An 11,660-nucleotide genomic window follows, 5' to 3' on the forward strand; every position below is an offset into this window, starting at 1 on the left:
TATAAAATGTGAAGTGCATTTGAAGTTAGACAGAGGAAACAACCAACAACAACTCAAAATATATATATAAAATTGATGAAAAAAACACAATTAATTATGATATATATGATTTGGGTGATGTCTTAAGGAACTATGTAAGGTACGAAAACAAAAGCTATTATCACGAAGTATTAGCTTATTAAGAGTTTTCTCACTCAGCAAAATATAACATCAGTTATATACTAACTACGTTTTAGTAAGAATATTTTGTTAAGGGTTAAATATATTTTTTATCTTTTAATTTTTAGTAAAAATTGTGATCAGTCCCTCTTAAAAATTTTGAACTAATTTAGTTCTTTAATTCTGAAAATTTGACACATTTTCTTTCAATGCCAGTTGAGAAATGCGTTTGAAACGTCAAATAAACTTAGAAAGATTTGGTTCAATATAAAAGACTAAATTGGTTCAAGGTTTCCAAGATGGACCAATTCCAATTTTTTACTACAAGTTGCAGGACAAAACCAAATTTAACCATTTTATTAATATATACTATCATTTCATTATAATATATAGATTACTTACTTAATGTAAGGATAAGATAGAGATATAATTAACACATATTTAAATATGTTTTCACCTAAAATCTAATTGAGTATTATAAATAGACAAAAAGTTTAAAATCGTATGATTTATATTACTATAGAAATAAGTTTAACTTATCAAATGTGTAGATTGGTATCAATACTAAATTATAAAAAAAAAAAAAACTAGAAATGTATCTAGTATACCAAATTATATAAATAATCACATTATTTCTATAAATATAATCAATATTAATAAATGATGGGATTAAAAGTATGATCAAAAGAATGTGTTGTTAATACTTCTTTTATATTACTAAAGAAAATCATGGGGATACATTTAAATTTAACTTTTTTTACTATATGTATTAAAATCTATAACATAACAATGTATAAGAAAAGTTTCATATAACTTTTTGTCTACGATTTTTAAGATAATCTTATTTTTAATATATTTATAAGAAGTAATAAAAATAACTTTTCTACCTTTTAGTTTTTTTTTTCACACTTTATTTGTTAAATTTAAATCTAACTGCATAATGGTTACAATTTTAAAAAAGACATTATGAATTGTTAACTATTAATAATAGGCACTGATTTCTTCGTTTTACATATTTCATTTATGATAAGCTTAAATTTTATTTTCTTTGTCTTTCTCATATTGTTACTATTCTTCCACTTTTTTTCATCTCTTTATTCTCATTCTTCTGTTCTCAATTTTGTTCCCTTTTCTATTACATTTTATTAGCTTCACTCTATATCAATAATAATCCTAACAAAGGATAAGTTTTCATCATAAAATTTCCTACTTTAATATTTTTTTTATTTAACTATTCAAATTTTACTTTCTTTTGCAAAATTAATTTTTAAAATGTTATATATAAGATAGATTTTACCTTGTGAAAAAAACTTGAAAGATGAATTCTAAAATATCGATTATTACTATAATTACAATAATAATTAATAAACATTATTCATAGTTTATCCACTAATGTTTGATTTTAATGTTTTTTTTTTATTTTGGGACAAAGAAAATTATATATTTTTTATCAAAAATAAAATTAAATAAATAAACAAATAGGTATACTTAAAGCACTTCAACCTTTTACATAATATATATATATATATATATATATATATATATATATATATATATATATATATATATATATATATATATATATATACGTATTATAATAGCATAAACTACATATTTCTTACTGTGAATATATTACAATATATATCTATTACAAAAGATTATAGTTATCCAGTTTGATAATTGTTGACTATATGGAGATACTAAAATAGAATATTGAGCTTTAGACATAATACATTCAATAATATTGATATATATCTTTTACCTCAGTTAACAGTGAAGTGTTGAGAATAGTCCATGTGTGAGTCAAAGTCTCACATTAGATATAAGGGAATTTCTCTCTGCACCCCCAAACCTTGTACCCCTAATAATTACCTTTTTGACCCTAATCAAAAGTATGAAACGGATTCTGAAATCCGTTTCATAAATTTTCATGTTTTTTTATGAAACAGATTTTGGAATCCGTTTCAGAAAAGTATGAAACGGATGAAATTCGTTTCTAGAAAAAAAAATTAAAATTTGTGAAACGGATTTCGGAATCCGTTTCAGAAATGTATGAAACGAATTTCGAAATCTATTTCACAAAAAAATTTAAAATTTGTGAAACGGATTTCGGAATCCGTTTCAGAAATGTATGAAACGGATTCTGAAATCCGTTTCACAAAAAAATTGAAATTTGTGAAACGGATTTCGGAATCCGTTTCAGAAAAGTATGAAACGGATTTCAAATTCCATTTCAAAAAAGTATGAAACGGATTCCGAAATCCTTTTCTAGAAAAAAAATAAAATTTGTGAAACGGATTTCGAAATCCGTTTCATACTTTTCTGAAACGGATTCCGAAATCCGTTTCTAAAAAAATTAAAATTAAAAGCGTGGTTGTCGTTGATGTCGCTGAGGGAGGGGTCGAAGGTAGTGTCGAACTCGACGGCGAAGGAGGTTGAGTTGGGGGAGGGTTGGGGGAGGCCCATGGAGAGGGCTGGGAAGTGGGTGGAGGAGGAGAAGCGGGAGGAGAAGGAGGCGGTGGAGTTAGTTTAGGGGTCAAGAAATTGGGGGTACAGGAGAAGGTTTGGGGGTGCAAGGAGAAGTCCCCTAGATATAATAGACAAAGTTAAACACTATATAAAAACAAAGACCCATAACACCATTGTCTTAAGATTTTGGGGTTAAAAGTGATGTGAAATGCCTTATATGTGTAAGACTATAATGTCTACAACCATAAGTCATATGGGGTTAAAAGTGATGTGAAATACCTTATATATGTAAGACTGTTATCATATAATCATATGAAATTACAATCTCTCAATAACAATAACCTTATAACCAATATGAAAAATATATATAACCCAGCATTGTAAGGCCCCATTTCTTTTCTGCCCTAGAGTTGGTGGGCTGCCCTTGTAAGTGGGCCTAAGGGTTGACCCAATGTATATAAACCCTGCTATGTTGCCCTAATCCCATCTCACACTCACTCTTTCAGAAACCAGCCGCCATCCCTTACTACCTCTCACGAAAAGCTCTGTTAGGGTTACCCTAAGGTCCCCCCTCCTTCAAGCTCAAACTCAGTCCTACTTCCTGCACGACGTAAGTGACCCTAAAACCTATCGTCTTCACTTTCCTTCTTCGTATTCCACCATTTAATGTTGGTTGATGACTCTGTTCTTCCTTTTGTGCCGCTGTTCCACCAGTTCCTGACCCGTCTGCCGAACTGCTGTGCTCCGGAGTCCAGTGCCGAGGTCTGTACGAACCCATTTCCAGGTACGGGAAGTTAGGGTTCTAGTTTCGAGTCTTTTTGGAACTATTTATGTGTTGATTGTTGATTGCATGGTTGGATCTGTCGTTTTGATGTGTGAAAGTACTTTGCATGTGTTGTTTGGTCGGAAAACATGGCTGTTGTAGTGAAGAACAGTGGCGAGACCTGTTAATCTCGCCCAAGCGAGTCAGTCTCGCCTAAGCAAAGATGAAACAGGGAGCTCGCCTAGGGCTTCTGCGCGAAAGGTCACCCAGGCGACCAGCTCGACATTTGAGCGAGCGAGCATCTCGCCCAGGCAAGAGGGGTCTCGCCTAAGCGAGATCCCGCATGTGCTCCTGCTCCCCTTTTGAGCCCTCGCCTAGGCGAGGGGGAGGCTCGCCTGAGCGAGCACGTCTCGCCTGAGCGAGACCCCTCAGCCTGAGCGAGGAGCTGGGCGAGACAGAGTGTGGTTCGCTTGTTATGTTACCTTGGATTGAGTGGTAATTACTTGGGTTTGCTTGTACGTTGAGATGTAGGTATATGTATATATGAGGGACCGCCATGTGTGTGTGACATGATTCTTGAAGGAATGATGGGTATTGTGGAAGTTCAGCATGTGAAATTTATGAGTGAGTTGGAACTTATGGGGCACGTTATCGATATGAGGTGAGGCCCTATACTCATGGGGAAGTGGTGATAAATGGTATAGATTCAACATGCGATACGGAAGAGGTGTTATTTTGTTGAGATTGACGTGGGATTGTGAGCATGATTGCTATTCTCTTATTGTGGATTTTATGCTTGTTGGGTCTGTGTCAGTGCGTAAGTCCATGGGGATCTCTAGGTGAGATTCCCAGGGCTGCGCTTCAGTGGTCGGGATGTAATTCCATGGCCCCTGCTAGTGGGTGTCCATGGTGGTGCCCCATCTGTATAACTAGGTAAGGATTCAAGGTAAGGTTGCATCCTGACACTCTGAGGGGCCAGTTAGTCTCACTTAGAGCAGACTGACTCCTGTGGTGAGAGTAGCAAGAGGCCTGAAATTCATTAAGGGCTAACCTTGTGGTGGGAGAGATTTTGATTCATCGTAACACTTGTATTACATAGCTCAGGGATCGAGCAGCTCAGGGTCGAGCAGAGGTATCCACCACAAGTGCAAGCATCCGCTGAATCCGACCAAGTTATACGTATCCGGATGAGTCGAGTCGAGTCGTAATGTATTGAATGAAGAGTCATAATATGTTGGGTTGCTATGTAAATATGAGATGATGAAAATATATTTGACTGCATGATGAATATGTTGTTGGCTCTAGCTTACCCGTTTTGTTGCATGGTTGTGATGTATGTGGCTATTCTTTCTTGCGATGATCATCAACTTGGTTGATGTGAGCAGATGGGCGAGGTTCTCGTGGTCAACAAGGGAATGGCGACTCCGCTACTTAGCCATCTGAGCTGGATCTCACACTTCTTTCTTTCGTGTTTTCTTTAGGGCTATGGCCCCTGTATTCGTGGTTATTAGATTGTAAACTTTTAATTAAACAGCTATCCTACTTTTGTTGGCATCGTGGTGTGCCTAGTGTTGTAGGGGTGATGTTGAGAACCCCAGGACTGCGTTGTTATGCTATCTTATGTGTGGTGTTTTCTTTAATAGCATTTATAAATTAAATGGGACGTTACAAACATGATGCACTTCTGATATTAAAGTTAGAATTGACTTATATTGTTGATATTCCCTTAAGTATACTGCTCCTACCATAACATTTGTTTATGCATTTTTTTATTCAATTTTTTCTTATTTTGTCATATGACAAATATTCACATTTTTTTAAACAATATTCATTCTAATCAATTAAAGAATGTGGCACGTAATCTTTTGTAGTTGTTATTATTATAACATCTATTATCATTTTTATTTATTGTTTTTTTTTTTACAAACACTCTTTTGTATGTTCAACACAAACTTAACTTGGTTTAGGTGATGTTAAAAGCACCCATGCTTTGAATAAGTGCGGTTAGAAATTAACTTGTCTTCAACTTAATTAAAGTTAAAAAATAATAATTTATTGTAACTTTGAAGTGAACTAATGTATGAGTGATTTTTTTTTCTAAGTGGATTTTAAAAAAAAGTGTCAAATTTATTATTATAATGCTTAATGGAATTTGAAGCTTGCTTCTAATTAAAATCTAAACATAGCTTAATAATTAAAAGGGTTATACCTTTTGAATTTTAAGGATGTAGGATTGTGAATTCCATTTAAAAATCAATCATATGAAAGGATAGTTACTCATATAATTGAACCTTTTTTAACTTTGGATCCAATCGCAATAAATGAGTGACTTTTTTTAGTTATGACATGTTTCAATAAGAGGAAGAACTAGGATTTCTAAATTAATCCATGAGTATATTTCACATGAACAATAATAAACAAAGTAATCTCATAAAATCAATTTTAAACCACTAAACTACTTCCTATTATTCACTAAGTTTAAATTAAATCAAATCAATAAAAAAATAATATAATAATAATTTTTATTAGATGATTAAAAAATCTAAATTAGTTTTTTTTTTTTTGTATTTCAGGGTCTCTTTGACCAAAAAATTGTAAAATACGGTTTGTTAAAATTTTTTTCTATAAAAGTGGGTCAAGTCGTTATGGGGCTCGTCCTCTCCCCTGCCAGTTTTGTTATTTTTTTGGTTCAAATACTCCGTTGGTCCTCATTTTTGTCGCAAAATCTCAATTTGGTCCTCGTATTTTTAGTAGTCTCAATTAGGTCCTCATTTTTGTAAATTAGTATCAATTAGGTCATTTTCGTTAGTAGAAAACTAACACCGTTAAGTAGGTGCCACGTGTCAGCTTCTCGTTTTTTTGAATTTTTTTAATTTTTTTAATTTTTTAAAAATATTTATGCCACGTGTCAGGTTTGTAGTATGCCACGTGTCAATCTAATATGATGACACATGTCAAATTATTGTATGAATCTCAATTTGGTCCTCATTTTTGTTAATTTGATTTGATTTTAGTCCCAAATTTTTTTAAAAAAATTTAATTTCATGTGCTCCAAATTTAGAACAAATTTAATCTATAACAATAATAAAGGGGATTCCCCTTTTTGTGTCCACTTTCTTTAATTCCTATTTTACCCTTTTTAATATAAAAAGTTATTTATTATTTTTAAAATTATTTCACAAGTAACCGTTATTTTACAGTTTGTTTTTTTCTGCAACCACATCATTTCATCACTGTTCTTTTCGTGAAGTTATTTTGCCTTACTTATTGTCTTTGTTTTCACACTTACTTTGTCGCTGTTATTTATCTTCATTGGACTTCATTAACGGTATTTTTCATTGTTCCTATTAATTTATGATTATTCGCTTTGGGTAATTGTCCAATTGTCCAATTTCCTTTTTGCATTGGTATCAACTATAATTTCTTCACATTTCTTGGCGTAGTTCTCTTCTTTGACCGTGGTTTGCTTGCTCTGGGAAATCTGAGGCTTACTTTTACAATCTAAATTTCCTTTCAAATAGAAGTTCGTATTTCCCTAATTTTTGTTTTGGAATCTATTTTTGTGGAATCAGATATTTTTCTTGGCAGGGGTAGCCATTTTGCTTGGTTGGCGTTCTAGTTGGACACTTTTCATTAATAGAGCGAACTATAAGGCACTCTTCTTTCCTTTTCTCTTCATAGTCACCGATGGACATTTGTACAGTACTAGAATGTCACTCACATGTTACAAGTTGTTTTTAATGTTATGCACAAGGGACATAACTGCTTCTTGGCTTTTCAGCTGTTTGCTTTAGATCAAAGAACATATTTATTTGTCATTCCTAAACTTGAAATTTAATTGTGAATCTGCTAAACGAGATATATTTCCTTGCCTATCATATAAGTGTGAAAGTTTAGCATAGTCTGGTATTAATAGTAATGAATAGTTGCATATATTCATTGTACAAGAAGCGTCTTCATGTTGTTACTCTTATTTGTCTTTCACAAATACATTTATCTACTTGATAGTTGATACCCAAGTAAAATTTTTGTACAAGGTCTGCATAAATGTCTGCATAAAGTCATTGGTATGCATTATTTTTTAATTTATGAAATAACTACATATCAAACTTTATTTACTACAGGTCTACAAAAGTTAAATTAATGAATAATGCGAAAAGTCAGGGTTCATATTGGATCAGCCCTCCACGTCAGTCCCACGTCACTCTAGGTTCATGCCATCATCGATTCATCCTTACTACTACACTACCTAATAAGTGAAAAGAGAAAACTAATAAGCAAATAGTTTTATTAAAATAGAATGATATAAGTAAATAATAAATATTAATTAAAATTAAAATATTATTAAAAACATCACTGAATAAAATAAAAATGATTAAAATTTGCTTATTATCTTAAAATTTATTATGAGTTTTCTCTTTAAGATTTTTGATATGATAGATGTAGAAAGGTAAATATAAAATTTAATCTGTTTGTAGATACACACACTCAAATTTCTCATATATTATTTGTGATATTTGAATGATGAAACGTTGGTGTGTTGTGGAAACATGGTTACAAGCCGCGTTTATTTTTTCTAAAAGGTAATGATTCTAGGCCACAATTGACCAACACTAACAAACAAAATATTGAAATTAGCATAAAATATGAACCCTGACTTTTCACATAAAATATTCTTATACATAAGAGGGGTGTGTTTGTTTATATCATATATAAACTTGACATAAAAAGCTACCATATTTATCACAATATGTTTTAAAATTCATTTTGTTGTGACAGAGAATACTGAAGAATATAGTTTTCATCAGTTTTTAGGTTTGACTTTTTATAGAAATCAATAAAACTTAATATTTTTAAAAATAGATGCTTGCACAATTTTAATACGGTTGGAAAAAAAACTTAAAGGAATTAATGTCAGATTTATTTATGTTTAGCCAGTATACATCTTAACGTTCTAATTAAAATATATTTTATAAACTTTTGAATTCATCCTAGATTTTATACCCATTAGTCTCTCTGTAATATGGTTATCAATTTATTTCGTTATTTATCAGAGATAAACATTTATGACACTTGATATTGGTTTTTAAAATTATAATAATAAAAATTAATAAATGTATCTTTTTGTGATAGAATAGTTACATTTACACTACACTACCCCTTCATGTATTATTTATTTTATCATTTTACCAAATAAAAAATGTAAATGGTCATTTGATAATAAGATTAGTGTTAAAGTAATAAATTGTAACAGTATAATCATGTATTAATATGAAATTTAAAATGTAATTTACTTCTTATTATTGTGCAAATCTCTATGTCCCTAGCCTTATGTCCAAACAAAACATAGAATATACTAATATTAAGCAATTTTTTTTAGAAATTAGCAACTTTTTTACATCCTGTATTATTTTAAAACTGACAAATTACTTTTTTTAATTACAAATCTTTTTTTTCTTTAGTAACTTGCTAACTAGCCTATCATCATCTGCATTACTGCTCTTCATTGTTACATCAAATCAAATTTTGTAGTATTTCTACTCACACATTTAGGTATTTCTTCCTATATCATTATCTTCTTTTAGTTTTATTTGTTGTACATATTATGCACTACTTTCATTGTCCTTCTTTTCATTCATTACTTTCTTCCAAGTAATACATTTTTAAATTTATATTAATTTTGGATTTATTATTTATTGTTTTTTGTTTAACTAGACAACATACCTAAATGGAAGATATTCCTTCTAACAAATCAACATCAGAACAACAAAGACAAAGATGGAGAATAAATGTTGCAAATAGAAGACGTAAAATGACCCCCCAACAAAGACTTATTGAACAATCTAAAAGAAAGAAAAATAATCCTGAAAACACAACCAACATTGTCCAAATGCCAAACAGAGCTCCCCGATTGAGAATGACATCTATTCGACAAATGGCTCGGTCAGTAACTAATGTAGGTAACATCACATTTTTCCTCATCACTGCTGTATGTAAATTATATATTCGATTTAAATAAAATTTAACTTATCTTTTAAATATTAGGTTATGGTTTGGTCCCACAAAGGTTTGCAGGACGTAATGATAATGAAGCAGAACCAAGTAATACACACCTTACTGACACTCTACATGGTCAGTCAATTTTATTCATCAATATTTAATCCATGTTAGTTACTCACCATTTTATGAAATATTTACATATTTATATTTATTATACTTCATGCTTTCACATAACAGGTTCTTCTCATGCACCGCAAAGGTTTGAAGAATATAATGTATATGAAGCATTGTCAAGTACTTCACCTGCCAGTAACATAGATTATGGTCAATACACTATATTTGTATTATGTACAACAGTAAAGAACATATATAAACAATAATGTATTCTAACAATCTTAAAAATACTTCATAATTAATTACATTTAATTACGCTTAAATGAAAAATTATATCTAACTCTATACAAAAAAGTATAATACAACTTCTTTGTTTAGGTTTAGACCTACCTCATCACTACTGTATGTCATTAGCCGAGAAAATCCTTTCGAGTATGCTTACATTCTTTTTAGTTCTTTCCTGTAAAGTATATATTTGATTCAAATACAATTTATCTTATTTTTTAAATATTAGGTTATGGTTTTGCCCCACAAAGGTTTCCAGGACGTAATGATAGTGAAGCAGGACCAAGTAATACGCATATTACAGATAAGTTTCCAGGACGTAATGATAATGAAGCAGGACCAAGTAATACGCACATTACTGACAGGTTTCCAGGTCGTAATGATAATGAAGCAGGACCAAGTAATACGCACATTACTGGCACTGAACATGGTTAGTCAACTTTATTCATCAATAGTTAATTTATGTTGTTTACATTCCATTTCAAAAAATATTTTCATTCTATTTATTTACTATAATAGGATTTGTAATTATGATTTTGATATAATTTATTACGATGATGAATAATAAACACCTTTAAGTATCGTTAATTTTCGCAATTACTTCCTTTTTTTTCTCTGTTTATCAAGATATGATTATACTTTATTACCATCTATCATGGTTTTTAATTTTCTCTTTATTTATTACAGTGATATTGGATTTTTATTCTGCACTTTTTTTTCATTGATTTAATACCACACAGGTTATGGTTTTCCTACACAAAGATTGGAAGGATGTATTCATAATGAAGCATGACAAAGTAATACACACGTCAGTGCCATTCAACATGGTTAGTAAATTATTTCCATCAATAGTTAATACTCATTTTGGTACCATTGAACCTTATTTGTATCTTTTTCCTACCATAATTAATACATGCACGATTATTTTATCATGAATCACGCGATATGTGTTGCTATGGTGGGAAAGTCTTACTTCCATGTGTTCCTCCTCCACATGAGCTTCTTCAAATATTTTCAGATCAAACATCTGAAAGTAGACATCTTAGACAACATATAAGAAGTTACAATCATGTCTTCTCATTCACTTCTCTTGGTGTTCATATGGATGAAACTATAGTAGCAAATGGTCGTGGTATATATAGTTTTCGTGCTCAAGGTGCAATCTATCATAGGATAGGAGGATTTTATCCAAATGATGGGTCCAGACCCCGGTTTTTGCAGTTGTATATTTATGACACTGGACATGAATTACAAAATAGGATGTTGGAAAACCCTCAACTTCATCAAACTATTGTTCATAAATTGCAACAAATATTACACCGGTGCAATCCTTTTGTGCATGTATTTCGACAACTTGCTCAAGAACCAAATATTCATATATGTTCTTTACTCATTAAAGAGCGTCCTGCGAATCAACCACAGTATAATCTTCCAACTGCATCTCAAGTAGCAGCTATTATTGTTGCTGCAGACGCAGAATCAATGGCACGTGGCCGAGATATTAAAGTTGTAGGTCATGATGGAAATTTAATAAACATACAAGAGACCGTAGGATATTATGACCCTTTACAATATCCTTTATTATTTCCATTTGGAACATATGGCTGGGACACCAACACAAAAAATCATAATGGCCAAAGTATCTCTTGCCGAGAATATTATAGTTTCATGCTTCAGGTAACTTCTATCATAATTATCTCAGTTTCATTAAATTATGTAATATTAAGAAGGCTAACATATTTTAGAAACACGTGATTATTTAATGTAGATTCGTCCAAATGATCAGTTTGTAATATTACAAGCGGGACGACTTTTACAACAACATGTTGTAGATAACTACGTTAAGATTTAGACTGGAAGGTTACGATGG

This window comes from Vigna unguiculata, chromosome 4 (genome assembly GCF_004118075.2).
Source record: "Vigna unguiculata cultivar IT97K-499-35 chromosome 4, ASM411807v1, whole genome shotgun sequence".
In the NCBI taxonomy this organism is placed as follows: domain Eukaryota; kingdom Viridiplantae; phylum Streptophyta; class Magnoliopsida; order Fabales; family Fabaceae; genus Vigna; species Vigna unguiculata.